The 22,711-nt window shown below is 41.9% G+C and overlaps 1 protein-coding gene across 1 annotated transcript in view; it reads right to left on the bottom strand.

The window, feature by feature from the left end:
* Window positions 1-22,711, bottom strand: part of TIAM1 (TIAM Rac1 associated GEF 1) — a gene marked incomplete at its 5' end in the record, with an annotated part of 515,782 nt that overhangs the window by 145,618 nt on the left and 347,453 nt on the right. Inside the window, one exon of the mRNA XM_082624561.1 lies at window positions 2,377-2,554. The remainder of the gene's footprint in view (window positions 1-2,376; window positions 2,555-22,711) is intronic.

Below are 22,711 nucleotides of genomic sequence, written 5' to 3' on the forward strand. Positions count from 1 at the left end.
CAACTTGTATGACTGTGTTCTCTGAGTAAAGGTAAACACTCTTGAAATAAATGAAAAATTTAATTGCTTGCAACATCTATGCAAGATCACTGTGAACATCAATTATTATACATGAGTGGAGAAGTAGAACATAAATTAAAAAGAAAGGTAAAACCTGTATGATCCAAGATATAAGATGTAAGCTGAATTTTTCAATCATACCAATGTGAGGTTTTCTTAGTACTGCATGAGAAAACATTCCAATTAATAGAAAGACACCCATGGTCAAAGTCTCTGGGCAGAGAGAACAAAGAAAAATACTCCTGTACTAGTTTTAGTCAGAGGGAAAAAAGGGAGAGAAAGAAGACACAAGGGAGACGAGAAATAACCTCATCACCTTGAGATCTAAGGAGGTTATAATAATATTTTTATGGTTTAGGATGTCTAATTCCCTAGATGAGACCAGAAGTTCAAGCAGTACTCCAAACAGACAGCAGAATGCCCCACCCTTTAGCTGAAGAACAGGAATGTTCCACATGATCAAAGCCTAGCCTTGTGGGTCAGCCTGCCAGGGCTTGCCCTGTTCAGGAGTAGATAATCAAAAAGATAATTCTACTATTAGGGTCAAACATCTCTGGAGCAAAACTCTTCTTATTCTCAGCAAGTCAAAACCTACATTTGAGATGCACATCCAAGATATTGGCTTTGAGGAGATTAAAAATTTAAGAATGTTAACAATATTTTACTTTCTCTCTCTCCCTCTCCCCGCCACCACACACACAGGAAGATGGAGGGAAAGGGAGAGGAAGAGAGAGAGAGAGAGAGAGAGAAGGAATATACAGACGTATGAAATATTTTTAAGTTACTATCCTAGATAGAGTGATTATGGGCAATTTTAATTTTCAAAATTATACTTTGTTTATTGTATTTTCCAAAGTTACTACACTAAACCTGCAATTCATTTTAAGGAAAGAAAAAAATAAATAAATGCTTTACGTCCCTAGGTTTCTTGGATAATTGAAGAGAGTAAGGATGGGGGCACCACACTGACAGCTACAATTAAACAGCACCAAACCCAAACTTAAAACAGATGGCTCCAGAAAATTACCTAAGATAAAGAAAATACTAGGGAGCTGGAATTTAATCACATTCTCTATGTTCCAATGGCACTTTGCTCGACCTCCTCACATCGTGTCTGTGGCATGGTTATTTGTACACTGACACACTTGTCTTGCTTTGTACAGAGACCCCTCGCATTTTATTATAATTTCCCAATGGCAGGGACCATGCCTTACTTGTTATTACATTGGCCATTTAAATAAATTAAAGTTTTCGTACAGCTCCACTCAACGGGAATGCTCATCACTCAGATTGCCTATAATAAGGGTATTCCAAAAATATAAAATATTAGAGCCCATTAGTGGGCGCAAGATGACCCAACTTATATTCAAGTCAAAAGTTAACTATTAAAGCAAGGTTTCTCTTGCTGATAAGGGCATTGTGAAATCCAAGCATAAGGCATCTAATGATGTATATAAATTATGATAATTATTAATAAAATTTTTCACCCCTCCCGAGGTATTTAAAAACATATTAAAATAAACGTAATGATTACCCTTCTGTGACTTGAAAACAGACCTCCAAAATTGCAAGAGAAAGGATGAAATGTATTTATTTCAAAGTTAAATTTGAAGCAAAAATCACAGGACAACAGATTGCAAATTTAAAATTAGATTCTAGTGGGAGGGCTTGGTTTCAAGCCTGTTTTTTTCCTACTGGAGGCTGAGCCTGAAGACAGGATAGGGGGGTTGGGGGGAAAGAGCTAAGATTAAACTGACACAAAGTTCTGAAAGTTTTTGTTAAATCTTTACAAACCCATGAAAAGCGTTTTGCCAAGTCACACACAAATACCCCTAACACAGGAGACTAAACAGTAAAGTTTTGCAACAAATAAAAGATGATCTTTGATTTAGAAAGATTATTATTTTGACTGTATTTATTTTGCTTTTTAAAAGATTATCCAAACTAGAAACAAAATATATCATTGTTTTGAAGTAAGATTTTGAAGCTGGGATTGCCTTTTTCAAACATAATCCCATCTAAAGATGGCAAAGCTCAGGAATACATTTAAAAGATCCTGAGGGCAATTCACAGGGGGAAAAAGAGAGGTACCTGCTTTTTCTTTTTTCTTTTTTTTAGTTTTAATGCTAATACTTTTGACTTGTTAGATGGGTGTAACCTTAATCCAAAAAAGTGACTCCAAATTCTTTTTTCCACAAGCTACATACAACACAGCAATGCCAATTCTGCTAAAATGTATCTGTCTCACCACCTCTGAGGCATCACCATTAATTCATGGGGATATACACAGGCTCAAATACACATACACAAACTTACCTTACAAGGCAACAGTGGTTCCCAGCCCAACTTGCCCCAAGAGCACTGTGGCATTTAGATACTGAGATTGGAAATGATGCCAGGATGAACAGTGACTGGGGCTGGGAAACGTATCAGCACTGGCCCCTCGGGGTGGCCATCACAGTCTCATCTGAGTCTATGAGAATGTCCCCAAAACCTGGAGAGCACAGAAAAAGAGAAAGCAAATGGTTAGCCAGAACACAGGAAATAGGAATTTTCCATCGAGCCCATTTACGTAAAGTCTCCAACATCCATTTTGTGTGAAATACCACACCTCAAATTGAACAATGCCACATTTAGCTACAGCTATAAAATAACAGTCATAATCAGATAAATCAATAAACACAAGCATATTTACATTCACGGTAATAAAGAGCCTGACAAACTCTGTTATTTTATCATTTTAACCTAACTCTAAAGATGAAGGTATCGCATAACAGAAACAGGTTACTGGGAAATGGTGTCCATGGTTCCCTCTTAATATTTAAAAAGTCTCAACAGAGGTGAAGGAAAGGAAACAAGGGCATCTCAGTTATTCTCAAAGTAGAGCTATATTTACCAGAGAAGTTGAAGAAAATGCTAAAAGACAGTTAAACAAAAGACCAAATTCAGTACATAGACCTTCTCATCATATACATGTTTTCAAAATAAGCTCCACAAACAAGCAGTATTAATGGTCTTTTTTTCCTAAAGCCTGCCTTCTGAGGTGAGACTGCAGATACTAAAGACAGGAGAAAGCCCCGACGGCTTCCTTGGGGTGGCTGCCCTCATTCCTCTCCTACGGACCATTCCTCTGTGGGGCTGCCCACAGTTGGCACCTATTGCTGGTGGCTTCATCAAGGTGGGAACCCGAGGACTTCCCTGGTTACGCAGTGGTTAAGAATCAGCCTGCCAATGCAGGGGACATGGGTTCGAGCCCTGGTCCGGGAAGATCCCACATGCCACGGAGCAACTAATAAGCCCGTGCACCACAATTACTGAGCCTGCACTCTAGAGCCCGCAAGCCACAGCTACTGAACCCACGTGCCACAACTACTGAAGCCCGCGTGCCTAGAGCCCGTGCTCCGCAACAAGAGAAGCCACTGCAATGAGAAGCCCGCGCACCGCAACAAAGAGCAGCCCCTGCTCGCTGCAACTAGAGAAAGCCCACGGGCAGCAAGGAAGACCCAAGGCAGCCAAAAATAAAGAAAGAAATAGAGGTGGGAACCCAAGATGACAAACAGCTTGCACAGGACCACGGAGAAAATTGCCTCCTGGTGTAGGAGGCAGCCACACCAAGACAGTAAATAAATAAATATATACATCCATAGAGAACAGCACAATAAGTGAAGTTACAGTTCTCTCTTATCTTGGAAAACGTGCTATTTCACCGTGAACTTGCTGACTCACGCTTGCCAGGAGAGGAGCAAGAGTTCTCAGCAATACCCCACTATTACCCTACAATACATGTCCTTTCCATAATTCTCCCACTGCTCTCCTGTTCCCTCTCTTTCCCCAGGCATCCTCCTTAAGCTGATCTCTGCAAAGTTTTAAATTTTCAAAGTGGTTCCTGAATTGCTTAGGAACTGGCAGAAATTAATAAGCAACAGCCCATTTATATTGAAATGGACTCATTACAGTACCAGCTGCCAATAATTTGCAAGGCTGGTTTCTTGCTGGCAAACCGGGCCTGCAGGCGGCTGTCCTCCACCTGCACAACGGAGGCTGATAATGCATTTTTTTATACTTAAAAAAAAAAAAAAAAAGTACATAGTCTACTACCAGAATTAAAATGTTTCTCTATTATATTCTTCTAACCCCTGAGCAGAAAAACTACATGGGGAAGAAAGTGAAAGTTACCAGGCATGATTTATAAAACATGCAGGAAAACAAAACTCAGTTTATTTGGTTTATACCAAATAATACCAAATGATTTTGGTGGGGAAAAAATTTTTACCTGTGAGCCTGGCTGTGGAACTGACCCCTGAAACAGATGGATGAAGAGACACATAGTTGTTCTTTGCAATCAGCAAATATGCTTAGGTTGCAGTGTGTCATCAAGCACTCAGTATGTATCGAGTACTCACAGTGGGTTAACTCCTCCGTGGCCTTGTGAAGGTATACCATGGCAACCCGAGAACCACCAGGACTCCAGGTTTTCTTGAAGAGCTGCAAAGAATTCAACTTCAACGGGAGGCAGCTAAGCACCAAACTCAGTGTTGGAAGTTCAAGCCTGGAGTCCCACTACAGGCATCAGGTCAAAACACAGCCTTGCCACTTACTTCCAAGGTGATTTGAGGCAAACTCTAAATATCAATTTATTCCTCTACAAATGGGGATAAGAGTTCCTAAGCCATTCTGTTGATATAAGCATTAAATGAGATCATCTATGTTACATAATTAGCTTAGTGCCTACCCCTTGGTCAATTATCAATAAGTATCAGCGATTATTTCCACTATTATTCAAAATTTGTAAATGATAAGGAGGATGCTACAGAAGGGCCACTATTATGGGGGCTTCCTTAAAACATGGTACCTAACTCACTGAAACTGGGTCTATGTTCTAAGTTGAAACTGGTCGCCTTAAACGTGTTGTGAGACAATAGGGGAATTCATTAATCCAGCTGGAAGATGTGATTGACTCAATTAGCCACAGCTCACGCACACACACAAACCACGCTGACAAAATCTGGCAGGACCAGGATGGCCTGCGTTACGTTAAGATGACCCCTAGTAAAGTGAACAATAAATGTGCCGCGTTTTACAGTCTCACTCAGATTCATCTCAACCCGTATAGTCAATTTCTGTGTCAGGTGTCAAATAACCAGTTTTCACAGGGAAGTGTATGAGCTGGAGGAGGGGAAGGAATTACCAAAACTAATCCCAGACTTCACAGGTACCTCAAAAATAGACAGGGCTCAGAAGTCCCATCTCTCCAACCCGACAGTCTCATGCGAGATGAAAATATGACAACTGTCAGAAATACGGTGTCCATGGCAGTTAATCCATGGCTTTTCCTACTATGTCTGCCACACCAGAACTTTCTTTTTCACCTTTAGAAAACAGTCATAAGAGGCATCCTGTCACTTTTAAGTGTTTGCAAGTTCCAGGAATCAAAGTGTATACAGAAAAGGATATTGTACTTGCCCTCAAAATACCTAAGTTCGTATACCAGGCTCTATTACTTACTAACTTATGTGACCTTGGGTGAGTAAACTACCCATTCTGACACTTAGCAGGAAAAATAATGATGTGTAATATTATCTACTTTACTTAACACCTACCTGAAAAGGTTGTTATAAGACAGAAATTAGAGAATCAAAACAAAACACCATAAGCTATAAAGGACTACAAAAGTATGTTAATTCTTAACGCTGTTCATCATGATTTAGTGCCCCAAAGTGTTTCATGTTACTGAATTAATGAGAATCAGAAAGTTTCCCCCTTACCCTGAACGTTAAAGTGGGCTGGGAGTAGTAGTGTTAGATCTAAATCCTGAAGAAGTCAGAACTCCTTAATATTTCGTATATGCAACAAACATCAGAAGAATTTAGATTTTAGTATTCATATTTAGTCCAAAAATCAGCCTTGGATGAACAGACAGATGGATTAATCTAGGACACTGGAAATTTTTTAATGGTTCAGAAATTAAGGGTAAAGAAAAATTCATCAGTCATTTTCTTTACTTATGATTTTAACCATTATTATATTCAATAAAGGACTCGGGGGACTTCCCTGGTGGCAGAGCGGTTGGGAATCCGCCTGCCAATGCAGGAGAAACGGGTTCAATCCCTGGTCTGGGAAGATCCCACATGCTGCTGAGCAACTAAGTCCACGTGCCACAACTACTGAAGCCCGTGCGTCCTAGAGCCTGTGTGCCACAGCTACTGAGCCTACATGCCACAACTACTGAAGCCCACATGCTGCAACTACTGAAGCCCGCACACCTAGAGCCCATGCTCTGCAACAAGAGAAGCCAATGCAATGAGGAGCCCGTGGACCGCAACAAAGAGTAGTCCCTGTTCACCACAACTAGCGAAAGCCCGTGCGCAGCAATGAAGACCCAATGCAGCCAAAAAAAAAAAAAAAAAGGACTCAGGAGTGACTTCCAAAGATACATTATCTAAAATAGAATAGGAGAAATTATTACTGGAATAATAAAAGGAATCCAAAGGTTAAGACAAGGTGAAGGGGGGCAGAATCAAGGTAACAATGCAGACCCTATTAATCTACCCAGCTGGCTCAGTTTGACAGCAAGCTTTTGTTACAGCCAACTCAGATAGGGAAAACAGGGCAGCTGTCAAATTCACAATGTCCTAATCAATTGCTCAGAAGAAGGACAAACGTTCTAGGTACGAAGATCAGACAGAAATTTCCACCAGTGGTCCTTTTGAGGCCACTGTGATACAACGAGCCACGTTTTTTGAACCACGTCCTTTCACATGGGCTCAGCGACAAGTTTCCTATGGCTGATTCTTGTCTTCATAATTGATTAAAGAAAAAAAGTCACAGTTCAGGGACAGAAGTTCTGAAGAGGTATGATCCTGAGTGGTAGAGAGGCTGCTTACCCTCCAGGAAAATCTCTTTAAATACTTGCTTGCTCTCCAAAGAGTGTTGGGCTGAGGGGTGGTAAGCTTGAGTGAGATGGAGCTCTCTGGCTCGATGCCCAAGGGTAGCTGGGTTGTGCTACCAGATGGCCATACCTCACCTGGCATAAAGGGACAGTTCCATCAGGGGTGAGCTTGTCTGGCTTGTGTAAAAACTGAGACTGTGAAAAGGACTCCTGCACAGAGAAGAGGTACCCACCTTCTCTCTCAGGTAAACCTGGTTTTAGCCCAAATGGTTTTAGCCCAACCACGTTTTTCAAGGCAAGTAAAAACAGACACCCAAATCAGCCAAACAAAATTCCTGAAAGCTTCCCTATCCAAAGACTGCCCTGATTTTGAGCAATGCAACTTCTTAGCATATCCAAATGCATCCCAAAGTAATTAAGTGAGGAAACATTCATAGAATCAATATTCTTAAGCTAGCTAAATAAGTCGAGAAATTTCTACTAAAATGATACCTTTAATTTTAGAACAGTGAATCTTTGGCAATAATTAACCAAGGTTCAGCTGGAACAGACATGACTGTATTTCATAGGAGTCAAGTCAGTGCATTTCAAAGTGAAGTAATATATTCTTCCCCCCACTCAGGGAGAGCTACCATTTAAGGAATGCTTACTATCTGACTGGCATCATGTAAGTGGCTTTAGACCAAAATACTACTCTTTAGTTTCCCCAGGTTCTTGGTGTTTATTGTCTTGCAACTATACTTGGACACTGACAAATGCCAATGCATACAACTCAACTCCAGCATTGCATCATTCACTACGAAGCGTCTGGAAACCACCAGTCCCAAAAGGCAGTGTTACAGAGCTGCCATCAGATCTCCCAAATACACCCCACCGCTTGGCTCTAAAAGGGGCTCAAAGGAGGCCCCAGCTTACTGAAATGGATTTAATGGGGTTTTTTTTCAGGACAGACCACGAGAATCACGTAATTTTTCAAAATTCTAAGCAGCATCACTCCGACTCAGAAGCCATGAAGCTACTGAACTCTTGAGAATTCCACCCACCATTCCAAGCGTAGTGACCATACGATGTGAGAGGTCAGTCAGCTCTGGGCTCCCGGATCAATTTCAAGTCTGAGTCACATCGAAAACGCAAGCCCATGGCATTGTAAGAGAGAATGGAACAACTGATCTCAAAAGAAAATGGAAATGGAGCTGACTGCAATTAACTTCTGATGCTGAAGTCTGTTGTGGCTTAAGTTAACAGAGCTCCTAGTGAGAGAACTAGGGTATCCAGGTGCCCACAGAGGACAGCGGGAGGGGACGGTACTCTGCTGCAGCTGCTTCCATAACTCCTGTGAAACACAAGAGAGTGTATCATCTTTCAACTGCACTTCAGAATAATCTTCTTGAAAATATAACAATGCCTTAGTGTAGAAGAGATTTCAAAACACGATCACATGACCCAACAGCAACTTTTCCAGACTCGAGTCGCCCAGGTGTCTTCCCTTCAGCAGACCTGCTTCCCATCCCCACATCAGCTGCAGGAGCCTCAGTGGGCTCAGGAAGAGCCTCATTTCCCGAGACACCACACGGGGTGGAGGAGGGCAGCTCCTCTTTCACCGTCAAAGACTGAAGCTCAAGGAAAGGAATTTGGTTCTCATTTCCTCTAGCTATCCAAGGTGAGGCTGAACCTGGAAGGCAGACAGGGGAGTCTCCATTCTAAAGGATACGGCCTTGGCCTTGTGTGAGCCCTGGAGAGGAAGGGTCCCATTAGAGAAGGGATGCTCAGACCCGGCAGCCGCTGCCTGCCTCTAAGACTTTCTCCGGGCTCGCCCATGTGACCCAAAAGAATGAAACGGCAGCTTGCAATTTCCATGATGGTCTCCAGCCCCTGCAACTTGGCCTTTCCCTTCACCTGTTCTCTCATCATGCAGCCAAGAAGGAAGCCCTTCAGCCCAAAATACAGTCAGGATGTCAAGGAATCCTTTTCCCTCACAGGGAAACAAGCACGACTTGGTCATCCTGGCAATTTCATTCTTTCGCCACCGCACGAGGCACAGCTCCCTGGCCCGGAGCTGCCTTTCCCACTCAGAAAGGGAGGGTCACTCTGTGAATCAGACAAGAGCTCCCTGGACTGAGGCCATGCATGCAGGTGGCCGGTGTGGCAACTCTGCCTGCCAGCAAGGAGGGTGGACACTGCCTTTGTCATAGAGGACAGAGGAGACATCACAAGTCCCTCTGGAGGGGCCACCAGGCTGGGGTGCACTGAATCCACGCTGTTGGTCCTTTATGCTCTGAGGCTAAAGGGCCCATCAGACGGAATCACTCCCCCTGGGCACCAGGTACATCCTCCTTGGTTCTGTTCCCACCCCTGTGGTACTTGTGTTGGTGGAAGGTGTGTACAAGATGGCAAACGTCTCTAGGAGAAAACGGTTTAAGAGAGAACTGGGTAATCCAGGTACCAAGGATGAAGAGGAAGGAAGAAAAGCTAGAAATGTTGTTAAGAAATACAGGCTGCATTGCATGTACCAAAAATTTGAAAAGTTGACCATACATCCATTGGAAAACTTATTAAATATCCTCATTGTGTCAATTTAAATTAAATCTTAATCATGTCACAGTATACATAAATCAAACCATCATGCTGTAGGCCTTACACTTATACAGTGATGTTTGTCAATTATTTCTCAGTAAAATGGGAAAAAAATCTTAAATGGAAATAGTATGCTATATAGGAATGTATTAGATAGTGAAAAACAAAACAAAAGACCATTATTTTTTTTAAAATATAGATTACTGGACCAATCATTAAGAAAAGCTAGAAATATTAAGTTTCTACCTACATGTGAATATCTGATTAGCAAGTTGATTTAATAACCACAAGTCAATGAGCAAATATGACAGGTGGAAAACACAGCTGTCCAACCTAAAAAGTGAAGCTGTAATGGGGTCCCATGTAACACCATTGCTAGGGGGACATTAATCTTGATATGTGTTTAGGTGAGTAGATAGGATTTTAATCAAATTTCAGGGCAGCAAAGAATATTCAAAATCAAATAAAATAATTTTTACAAAAATTTTAAAGGAATTCCTTCCAAGGATTTTCAAAATAGGAGTGATTCTTTACCTGCAAGTCTTCATCTTTTCAAAGAAAAAGACTAAGGCTCAGTCATAAGACAGAGTGACAAAACACTATTTCCCAAGTCAATCCCTGGGTACTTAGCCTAAAATGCTCCTTTTCTCTCCTCATTTTAAAGTGGAAAAACCTTTTTAAATGACTTAAATTTCGTACTTGCAAATCAATTCAAATTGTTTTGCAGTTATATATTTAAGACTACAAGCTCTAACAGGTAAAAGACAATTCCTTATTTCATTAACTCTAAAAAACAGATTTGTCATGTTGAAGGTCTCTGAAGTTGAATATACTATCTCACAATCACAATGGTGTGATAAAGATCGGCACCATTTTCTTTCTTGCTTGGTAGTGCGTAAAAGAGGGGTGTGTCTTACAATGGTTAGCATGTTATGAAAGAGGGGATATAAAAATAGATTTTTAAATAGTTATGACTACCTAAAAACTACTTGTGAATTATTTGGGTAAAGCAGAGTGTCTACATAAGAACTTTACCGATTGTTACCAATTCAGTTCAACTCAACCAATATTTATTGAGCACCTACTTTATGTCTATGATGAGGAAACAGACCGTTTCCTTACGGCGCCCGCAGCCTAAGAAAATGATGGGACACTTATCCACTCTGAGACAGGACTGTAAAGGCTAATCTGGCCTTATTAATAGTGAATGATGGGGGGACAGGGAGGGATAAATTGGGAATTTGGGATGAATGGATACACATTCCTATATATAAAATAAACAACAAGGATCTACTGTATAGTACAGGGAAATATATTCACTATCTTGTAATAACCAATAATGGGAAAGAATCTGAAAAAAATTATACATATATGTATAACTGGCTCACTTCGCTATATACCTGAAACATTGTAAATCAACTATACTTCAATTAAAAACTTAATTATTTTTTTTAAAATAGTGGATGATGGGAAAAAAACAGACTAATTCTGCCAGGGGAAACTATCAGTCAAATCTGGTCCTGGGGGCTTCCCTGGCAGCGCAGTGGTTGAGAGTCTGCCTGCCGATGCAGGGGACACGGGTTCGTGCCCCGGTCCGGGAAGATCCCACATGCCGCGGAGCGGCTGGGCCCGTGCGCCATGGCCACTGAGCCTGCGCGTCCGGAGCCTGTGCTCTGCAACGAGAGAGGCCACAGCAGTGAGAGGCCCGCGTACCGCAAAAAAAAAAAAAAATCTGGTCCTGAAGGGTTCATCAGATTTGGCTTGGCTTGTGAGGATGGGAGGAAATGAACAGGGCTAAGAGGGAGTTTGCAAAAAAGAAGGGCAGAGCATTCCAGGAAAAGAGCAAAGCCTCTGAGGAACGAAAGCATCAGTCCAACGTTGTAGAGAAGTAAGTGCATGGAAAAGAGCTGGAAGTGATGAGGCCTTTAAAGAGATGGGTTGGGGTTATGGATGCTATACAGAGAAATTAGACATGATTATGTGCAATGGAGTCTGTGATGGGATTTGATTAGGGGAGTTACATGATCGAACATTTTCTCTCCGCCATCCCTGCGCATCCCCTGGGGCAACATGAAAGAGAAGGTGGAGGCTTGTTGCAACCAACCCATCAGGCAGTGCCTGGAGGAGATGAGGTGGCCTTCACTTGGACAGTGAGAGCCTTGGGGTAATAAGGCTGTCCTGTGTCCCACTGTTCTGTCACTCTGTTCTCTGAGTGAGCAGGTAGAGTCACCAGAACTTGGTGGCCACACATATACCTGTGAGAAATAAGGAGGAAAGGAGAAAAAGAAGAGAGAGACACCTCTGGTATTTCCAGTTTGGTAACTGACAAAACAGAAGGTGATAATAACACCTTCCACTGTGATGTCAAATGGAGCATCCAATTCAAAAGTCTTATGCCTGAGAGGCCAAAATTCACTGGCAGCGATCCTACTGGAAATTTGGCGTCCATTCTGCTCAAGGCCTCAGCACAAAGGAAGGAAGAAAGGAAGGAAGGGAGGAAGGGAGGGAGGAAGGACTCCCAAAATGCTTAGATCAGGAAGGATATCAAAATGGAGACACAGGGCTTCCCTGGTGGCGCAGTGGTTGAGAGTCCGCCTGCCGATGCAGGGGACACGGGTTCGTGCCCCGGTCCGGGAAGATCCCACATGCCGCGGAGCGGCTGGGCCCGTGAGCCATGGCCGCTGAGCCTGCGTGTCCGGAGCCTGTGCTCCGCAACGGGAGAGGCCACAACAGTGAGAGGCCCGCGTACCACAAAAAAAAAAAAAAAAAATCTCCCAGAATCTTCAAGAAGGGAATATCACCATTCAGAAGACCAGGTCGGTAGACGCATGCTGAAAACCTAAGGCTGCTCTGAAATTATCCGCTGACAGCACTAGCTCTAGAGGGGCCATTAAATTGTGTTTTTGCAATCAAGGCAGTAATCAATACTCCTTCACCAGTCGTTAATAAAACCACGCCATATGCAGAAAAAGAAAATGATATACAAAGGAAGGACTCTTTGCAACTTCCTCATCCCCAACCACTGGACGACAATACAATGACTGGCCAAGAAGCAGTAAGCAGGGCTTCCCTGGTGGCGCAGTGGTTGAGAGTCCACCTGGTGATGCAAGGGACACGGGTTCGTGCCCCGGTCCGGGAAGATCCCACATGCCGCAGAGCAGCTGGGCCCGTGAGCCATGGCCGCTGAGCCTGCACGTCCGGAGCCTGTGCTCCGCAACGGGAGAGGCCACAACAGTGAGAGGCCCGCGTACCGCAAAAAAAAAAAAAAAAAAAAAAAAAAGAAGCAGTAAGCAAAAACACGTTTCCAAACATCGCTGCATTGTTCAGTGTGGGTTATCTCAGACACAGCCAGGATAAGTAGTCAAGAAATTTCAGTTACATAGTCTGGAAAAACAAAGGCTAACAGTAACACAGAGGGAAAAATCATTTAACAAAAGATTTTTGAACAAAATTTTGATCCTCATAGGTGGGAAAAAACAGTTTCCTCTTCTGGAAGAAATCCTCTCTCTCTCTCTCTCTCTCTCTCTCTCTCTACCCCCCACCACTCCCCTCTCTCTCCAGCTTCCAATCCAGGTGACAAAAGGACCTCTCACTAGGGGCCTCCCATCAGCATCTGACCCGGCTGATCTGCCCCCACTCCAAAACAAATGCTCCCTCCCCTTGGATTCCATCCATGCCCTTATACTTCTCAACTGCATCTCTCACCCCAACTGTAGTTTCTGCCACAGCCTTCTACCTAGCTCTCCAGATGGAGTACTTTTCTCTTTAACAAACTTATTTACTTCCTTCCACACTGTCATCTACCTAAATCTCGGTCTTCAGCAGAAACCCCTCTTTCTAAGCTCCTCTGGACACCTACATATGGCTACCCCACTGATGGCTCAAATTTGACACACCATTCAGGCTCAAAACTTTCCACACTTATGATCCCTCCCAGAAGGCAGCCAGATTTATAAATGCAACAGGGAGTCTGGATGCAGTCAGAGCTGGTCTTCATCTGCCATTCAATGTCCCCGTGACCTTGAGTGAGTCACTTACCGTCCCTAGGGACCACTTTCTCCATCTGCAAAATAGGAAATCCCCCTTGTAGATTTGTGCTGGAGATGAAGTGAGGCAGCGTGTGTGAAGACATCCTTCATTGGTATTTAGTTAGGGTTTCATAAATGTTCATTTCTTTCTTTCCATATTCTCCTCTTCTTCCCCTTTTCTTTCTCCAAGGTCCCTAAAGTATCTTCTATATCTACCCTGTCCCCTTATTATTAATCCTTTTGGGGTTTTTTTCGGTACGCGGGCATCTCACTGTTGCGGCCTCTCCTGTTGCGGAGCACAGGCTCCGGACGCGCAGGCTCAGCGGCCATGGCTCATGGGCCCAGCCGCTCCGCGGCATGTGGGATCTTCCCGGACCGGGGCACGAACCCTCGTCCCCTGCATCAGCAGGAGGACTCTCAACCACTGCGCCACCAGGGAAGCCCCTTAATCCTTTTAATGCAAGTCTTTTTGCCTTTAATCGCCATCACTAATATCCATCTTTTCTGCCCAAACCACTCAATGTATACATCACTGCAAAACCAGACTAATGCACATTCAAGATGCATTCAGTGTCCTTCAAGAACGCCTCCACGTCAACCCCTGCACTAGTAGATGATGTACAAACACCCCTGGCACACCCAGCAGAGACAAGAGCCACGGGACTAAAGGAACAACTTTCAGAAGAGTCAGTTTTACTCAAAGATTTACTCAGAAGGTTAAGGAGAGCACGGGTGTTGGTGCAGATTGATAATGGAACAAAATTTTAAATGTATATGATTTTCTAAGATGAAATACCAATCTTCCCCCCAAAATAAAATGGCACATGGAGTGGTTAGAGATTGATTCCCTTTTTATGGAGTGTTTTATTGAAAAATTTTACAAAGCTCTGCTCTTCCAAGATATTCTTCATCACTTTTCTCTTCTGAATTCCCGCAGTTATCCGTTATTTGAATACCTGTCTTAATCCATCTCTTCTTGTAGGATCACAAGTTCCATGAAAGAAGGGACCACAGCTCATTACTTTTTATCACATGGTTCCATGGCACATGGCCCCTGTATTAGTCAAGGTTCTCCAGAGAACCTAAACCAACAGGATATAGATGCATGGATGGATGGATAAGTATTTTAAGGCATTGGCTCATGAGACTGTAAGGTCTGGCAAATCCATAATCTGCAGGGCAGACCAGCAGACTGGAGACTCAGGGAAGAGTTGATGTTGCTCTCTTGAGTTCAAAGTCATCTAGAGTAGAATCGCTTCCTTCTAGAGGACCTGGACCTTAGTCTACTTTTAAGGCCTTCAAGTGACTGAATGAGGCCCATTCACATTATGGGGGATAATCTGCTTTACTCAATGTCTGATTTAAATGCTAAATCACATCTAAAAAATATAGGGAGTGAGGGAGGGAGGGAGGAAGGAAGGACGGACCATATGATCCAGCAATCCCAGTCCTGGGCATATATCTGAAGAAAACCATGATTCGAAAAGATACCGTCACCCCAGTGTTCACTGCAGCACTATTTACAATAACCAAGACATGGAAGCAACCTAAGTGTCCATCGACAGAGGAGTGGATAAAGATGTCGTACATATATACAGTGGAATATTACTCAGTCATAAAAAAGAACAAAATAATGCCATTTGCAGCAACATGGATGCAACTAGAGACTGTCAGACTGAGTGACATAAGTCAGAGAAAGACAAATATCATATGATATCACTTATATGAGGAATCTAAAAAAAAAAGGTACAAATGAACTTATTTACAAAACAGAAATAGAGCCACAGATGTAGAAAACAAAACTATGGTTACTGGGGGCAAAGCAGGGGAGAGATAAATTGGGAGATTGGGATTGACATATACACACTACTATACCTAAAATAGATAACTAATAAGGACCTACTGTATAGCACGCACAGGGAACTCAACTCTACTCAGTACTCTGTAATGGCTTATACGGGAAAAGAATCTAAAAGAGTGGATACATGTATATGTATAACTAATTCACTTTGCTGTACAGCAGAAAGTAAATCAACCATACTCCAATAAAAATTATAAAAAAAAAAAAAGTACATGAAGAATGCCTGACATACGAAAAACAAAACAGGAAAACCCCACAGCCACCTCTAGACTAGTATTTAACCAAATTACTGGGCACCACAGCCTAGTCAAGTTAACATATAATATTAACCATCCGATGTCCCAGTAGACTTTTTCTCCAGTACCTAGTAATGGCGTCAATATCAGCCAAAGGAACAAAGAGAATAAAATGTATTTCCATACAGAATGTTTACAACTGAATAGCCAGCAGGTGTTCTAGACTGAATACCAGCCCACAAGTCCACCTGACTTGAACTCTGAAGAAAGGTCTACTTGGGGTGTCCCTGGTCACCCCAGGCTTCAGGGCATGAAGGGGTCACTGAGAGAGTGGCCTGACTTTCCTGATGTCATCTTTGCCATATATTTCTAGACAAAAGCGTCCCTCCAAGCTTAAGTCTCCTAGTAGCCAATATCATTCAGAGTTGTGGCTCTCTTTTACTTCAACATGGAGAACAGCATCAAAATATATTTGCAGGGCTTCCCTGGTGGCGCAGTGGTTGAGAGTCCGCCTGCCGATGCAGGGGACACGGGTTCACGCCCTGGTCCGGGAAGATCCCACACGCCACGGAGCGGCTGGGCCCGTGAGCCATGGCCGCTGAGCCTGCGTGTCCGGAGCCTGTGCTCCGCAACGGGAGAGGCCACAACAGTGAGAGGCCCGCGTACCGCAAAAAAAAAAAAAAAAATATATATATATATATATTATATATAATATATATAATATATATATATATATTTGCAGATGGGAAAACACAGGTACGCCAACCCCCCTGCTTAATCTGCTCCCACCCCTCACACAAATGAACAAATTATGCATCCTAGGTACATAAGCTTCCCTGTGACGACATTTCTGCTCTAGCCTTGGGTCTGAAACCACCACCCTCTCCCACCACCCTCTCCCACCTCTGAGCCAAGATTTCAAGCACACAGCAGGGCATGGGTAGGGGTGTCCCCAGCAAGTCCTCAATCTGATGCAGCTGGGCTTAAAATTGACCCCCCCAGGGCTTCCCTGGTGGCGCAGTGGTTGAGAGTCCGCCTGCCGATGCAGGGGACACGGGTTCGTGCCCCGGTCCGGGAAGATCCCACATGTCGCGGAGCGGCTGGGCCCGTGAGCCATGGCCGCTGAGCCTGCGCGTCCGGAGCCTGTGCTCCGCAACGGGAGAGGCCACAGCAGTGAGAGGCCCGCGTACCGCAAAAAAAAAAAAAAAAAAAAAATTGACCCCCCAGCAGGGGGTGGGGGGCGGGGTGTCTGGGTGTCTGATTGTTCACCACCTCCTACACTCTGCTCGTGACTAATGCATCACGCTGGGGAAGCAATTCCTCCCAGCTAGTTGGAACCAACAAGCCCGCATGTAAACCAAACCACCCCTCGGAAGCCTTGGGTGTGAGCACAGCCCTCCCAAGCCCTAAGTGTACCCGTCTCTGAAAATATTCCCCTTGACAGAAAACAAGCAGAGAGATTTGGCTTAGGAGTTCTAATTCTGCTTCTCTCCAGGGCAGGGAACTTGAATTTTCAAGGACCAAACCAAAGAACACGCCCGGTGGGGAGGCCATAGGTATTCCTCTTGGAGCACCAGGAAAACTTGTTAACTTGGGACGAATCATTTCATTTCTCTATGGCTTCAGATACTTCCTCAGTAAAATTCAGCACCTAGTCAGCACTTTCAAAATGTGGAATAAGGAGGCAAAGTTGGGTGTGGTATGGAACAGGGAGAAAAAAGGTACCGGGTACATCATCAGTGTAGGCATTTGTTTCTCCAGTAGTGATTTTCCATTCAAAATAGCATCCAGGAGAAGGAGGGGGACTAATCAAGTGTATTCACTAAATAAAGCTCGGTGATCAAAATAACACCAGCCTTCTGGTCCTGCCGATGCCTCACTCACACAAGCACGGGGAAGTGCGGCCCAAACTAACGTTGGCACCAGGGTGCCAGCTCTAAAGCCACCTGTTTCATTCTGTTTCTCTCACTCCATCCCCACACTCACAGGAACAGGCTGCCATCTGTGCTGTACCAGCTCGGCGTGGTTCTCCATAAAGGTAAATAAGATCCTGACGTTTTTCATCTAAAAAAAAAACAATCCCTTCAATTTTTGCTTCCAGACCTAAATCTCAGTTCAGCTCAACCCAATTCAATTTCAGTGTGTGCTGAGAATCTTCTCTGTGGCTGGCTCAGTCCAAGATTCCATGGGGATGCTAAGATAGGGAAGGTTCAAGGCACCTTAAAGAGTCTTAAGGATCTCGGGGGTGGGGAGGTAAGATGAGACAAGGACCCAAAAAATGCAGGAAAAGACTGAAGAGCAATCAGATTGTCTATGATGAGCTCAGAGTGCTATGAAAAATGAATACTAAAATTTAGCATTTTAGTATTTTAATGAAAATTGTAATGCTAAAGCATGCTGATGCTGCTATTTACAATGAAAAAATATGCTCTTAAGTGGGCAAAGGTAAAAACATACATTTGATTACAAGAATATGCACAATAGGACAAGATGCCAGTTTAATTTGACTGTGATTTTTTTAAGTGATGTGTTATGATTACTTAGGAAAAAAATATGATGATCATTTTAGCACCATTTAATCTATAATCAGAATATTGAAAATCCTTAGAAAAGGAAACATTTCTAATAATGGGGATTAATAATGGGTATTTGAAAATAATTTTGCTATAAAATCATGGTATAGAGGAGAATATTCATTCTAAAACACACACACACACACTCCAAAGGCTTTAATAAATAAGAACAGGTCATTTCAAATTTTAGGCTATTTAATTTTGAAATGGATAATTTTTTTCATCCTAAAAGTTACAGAGAATTTCCCCAAAAGAGCCCCATATCAAGAAATACCATTTTAAGACAGGTAAAAATGATGAAATATAAAATTTTAAAAATCTTGTGCATAAAGCATCTAGATAATAAAGAATACTTAGGGGTTGAAAGTCATGTCTCTACTATATCAAACACTGATTCAAGAAGAAACGAAGTATGTCTGCTTGTCAGGGAGAGCTCTGGGTCACGTTAGTTCTAATTTGAGGATGGACTAGATTCTTTTTTTTTTATTTTTTTAAATGCATTTTTCTTACAATTTTATTAAGATATAATTGACATAGAGCACCGTGTAAGTTCCAGGTGTACAGCAAAGTGATTTGACTTACATACATCATGAAACGATCACAGTAAGTTTAGTGACCATCCATCATCTCGTATAGGTACAAAATTAAAGAAACAGAAAAAAATGTTTCCTTGTGATGAGAACTCTGAGGATTTACCCTCTTAACAACTTTCCTATATAATGTGCAGCAGAGATAAATATATACATCATGGAGTACATTCTTTCCTTAGTACTTATAACTGGAAATTTGTACCTTTTGATTCCTTCAAGGATGGACTAGATTCTTGATCAGCTTTTCTCAAAGGTACATCCATAAAAGCTCCTCTCCTAAAATTGTGGGTACTGCCTATTCAGGGCTATTCTAGAGGAACACTAGGAATACGTGCGCTCTCTGTCACTGTGCTATGTGTTAAAAGAATGGCACCAGGGGTGAGTGAATTAAGAAAATAAATTAAAATCCCACATCATAAAAAATCAGAGGATATACTTGAAGATATTATTCCGAATGAAATAGGACAAATACTGTACAATTCCACTTATATGAGGTACCTAGAATAGTCATTGAGAGAGAAAGTAGCATGGTGGTTGCCAGAGGGTGGGGGAAAGGGGGAGTCAGTGTTTAACGGGTATAGAGTTTCAGGTTGGGAAGAAATAAAAGTTCTGGAGATGGACGGTGGCAATGGTTGCAAAACAATGTGAATATGTTTAATGCCATTGAACTGTACACCTAAAAATGGTTAAAATGGTAAATTTTATGTTATGTCTATAATACCACAATTTAAAAAGTAGAGAGTTTATTAATAACTAATGTTTTCAGAGTGCTTCAAAATTTGCAAAGCATCTCTCTATATATTAGATCATTTAATGATCACAGCAACTTGGAGGAAAGGCATATGTATAAACTCTCACACTTGTTTCTTTCTAAGTGACATGTCTAATGCTGAGTGGGTGGAAGAGTGTACTCATACATGTACTCAATTCTCAACCCCACACTCTCTTCCAACATTTGTACACATTCTGGAGATAACACAGGCAATGTCTATAGATACTTTAAGGAATATGCATTCTGTAATCAGAGTTGGGAATCCCAACTCCTGCAGTCAAGGAATGGATTTCACTTTATTTAACCCAGTGTTTTCCAAACTTTCTTAATTGTGCAACTTTATTTTGCAGAGTATCTGTGAACAACCTGTGAGAAAGTATTTGATGGGTTACTACCGTACGAACTCATCTCATGAAAGGTACTCATTTATATAGATTCAGCCTCCTTGCAGAAGAAAGAGCCAAGTAATCAAGCTGTTTAATTAATTGGCAACTCCAAGTATCAATATCATGACCAGCACTATCCTCCTCTGGTAATCTTCCCTTTCCAGTTTTCTAGATCTTCACTCATCCAGATCTTTCCATCAACCATAAAAGTACAACACAGACCATGAGAAAGATAATAATGACTAACCTGGCATCATCCTTGGCTCTCAGAATTCTTACTCACTGGACATGGATCAAATCAGATCCATTTAGTGTTCATGTATTTGTGTGTGAGGGGTGGTGTGTATACGCATACATATCTATGTGTATATGTGACTACTGGAATACAAGCTTTAAAAAAATAAAAAGCATAATGGTATACATGCCCCCGAAACCTTTTTTATAAATTCTGGTATAAATGAGTCAGAGAAAGAAACAAATATTTTACTATGTACTAAACAAATATATCAGAAGAAGGACGTGCAGGGTGAAAAGGAATACAGGTTTTACAGGTGATTTTATACAGCAACAATACTTCAATTTGGAGTTTAATGTATCCCAGTAATGGCTTCTTCCCAGTCATTAAAACAAAAACATCAACAGCCACGAAATGGAATTTCTAATCATAGGTTTGTTGTTTTTATATTGTGTTTTTAACACAGTGTATCCCCAAACCTTTAAGACATAGCAATGAACTGTTCAAAATTAACTTGTAGTATGTTATGCATATTTAATTCTCAGAAAGACCTCGATATCTCCCTCTGGGATGTAATCAAAACTAAATCTTCTCCATGCCTTTCAGAAGGAAGGAAAACACAGCCCTGGCTTTCCAGGAGTAAACCTGGCCATGTGACTACCCCACCACCCTCCCCTGCTTCTATGATATTTCTGAGAATGCAATTAACTGCTGACATTGGCCCAGGCTTCAGTGGAGCAAACACTAAGCCTGCCAACTGTTAGTTCTTGTTGAGGCTTGTGCTGTTTGTTTGTTACATATGTTCAATTTCTAATGGGAGTTTGTCAGCTTCTTTTGTTTGAACTTGACACAATGGGAAAAGCCTTTAAGGGTTAATTAATTAATCTCAAAATGAAATCTGAAACAGATAATGAACAGGGCTTGAGCAACTGTGAAAGACACCCAACAGCATCAGCCAAAATAAGGGCTGTTCCCAGACCACAGTCATCTCAAACTCAGCTGCATTTCATTGTCACTAGCCATCAAGTGGTCAGGACTAAGAGATTAGTGCTCAGAGAATGGATGGTGGAGCCAGACAGAATTGGGTAGAAATTTTCCTTCTGCTACTTAATACCCAAATCACTGAGAACATTACTTCACATCATGAAGACTCAGTTTCCTCACTGGTAGAATGGGAATAATATGGGTAAACAGGACAATCCATTGGAAATCACCCAGGCCACTGTCTGAGCCATGGAAGTAATCAATAAATGATATCCTGGAGGACAGACTTCAGACTATACTACACAGCTACAGTAATCAAAACAGCATGGTATTGGCAGAAAAACAGAAATATGGATCAATGGAATAGAGAGCCCAGAAATAAACCCACAATCTACATTCAATTAATCTTCAACAAAGGAGGCAAGAATATACAATGGAGAAAAGACTCTTTGGCAAGTGGTGCTGGGAAAGCTGGACAGCCACATGTAAATCGATGAAGTTAGAACACTCCCTCACACCATACACAAAAATAAACTCAAAATGGCTTAAAGACTTAAACATAAGAATGACACCATAAATGATACCCTGTGGGGGGGGGCAGAATATGCAATCTTTCATTACATCTAAATATTGATTAGTAACCAGAATCTCCAGGCTCTTGTACCACAATTAGAAGCTTTCCCAAAAAAGCAAGTAAGAAAAATAAAATTAGTGAAATCAGTGCCTGAATTTATGAAATCTTTTTCCTTACTGATTACAGTGAAAACAAAACACATGAAGCCTTCAAATGGAGTAGGAAGGCACGGCACATAACAGTAGTCACTAGGGGTATCTGGTATCCCTCTTCAATAATGAAGCACAAAGATGAGAAAGGACAACCCAAAAGACCATTGCCTTGTAAAATAATACACCCATTCTCTCGCTCTTGTATGCCTTTGCAAGCTTTTTGAAAAGATTATTGCTATCCAAATTAAAGTCACAGCAAATGCATCTTCTAAATATAAGTAACCATGTTGATGGAAGATAACCAGAGATAAAAATTTCAATATCTTGGAAAGAATATTGCCAATGGCAAAACATTATTTATTTTTTGTCCCAGAACTTGTCAGGAATGCACAAAGCAAATCAGACTTACTAAATATAAATAAACTAAAAATAAAATATAGATATACTATTTAGGTTTAAAAGGTCATAGTTTTGAGGGATAAAAACCAAATACCTGCTATCTCATGGTAGGAGGTGCCAATAATAAAATGTGTTGGCTGTTAAATTGACTCAGAAAAGCCAGCACCAAAAATATGACTCATATGTTTCAGTAGAAACCCCCAGTTACGGATGGAAGAGACAGAAAGGTCAGATCTGAATTGTGAATTTTAGAGCAGAATTCCTCTACAGAGTGTGATTACATGACGTGATCACTTTTTGTTATCAAGCGTATAAACAACAGCTATTACAGCTGAGACACAGTGCTTAGTGCTTAAGGTTGGGAAGAGGTCGAGGTGTCCCATCAACTCTGACCCCAC

This window comes from Mesoplodon mirus (assembly GCF_964341445.2).
Source record: "Mesoplodon mirus genome assembly, chromosome: 6".
Lineage (NCBI taxonomy): Eukaryota > Metazoa > Chordata > Mammalia > Artiodactyla > Ziphiidae > Mesoplodon > Mesoplodon mirus.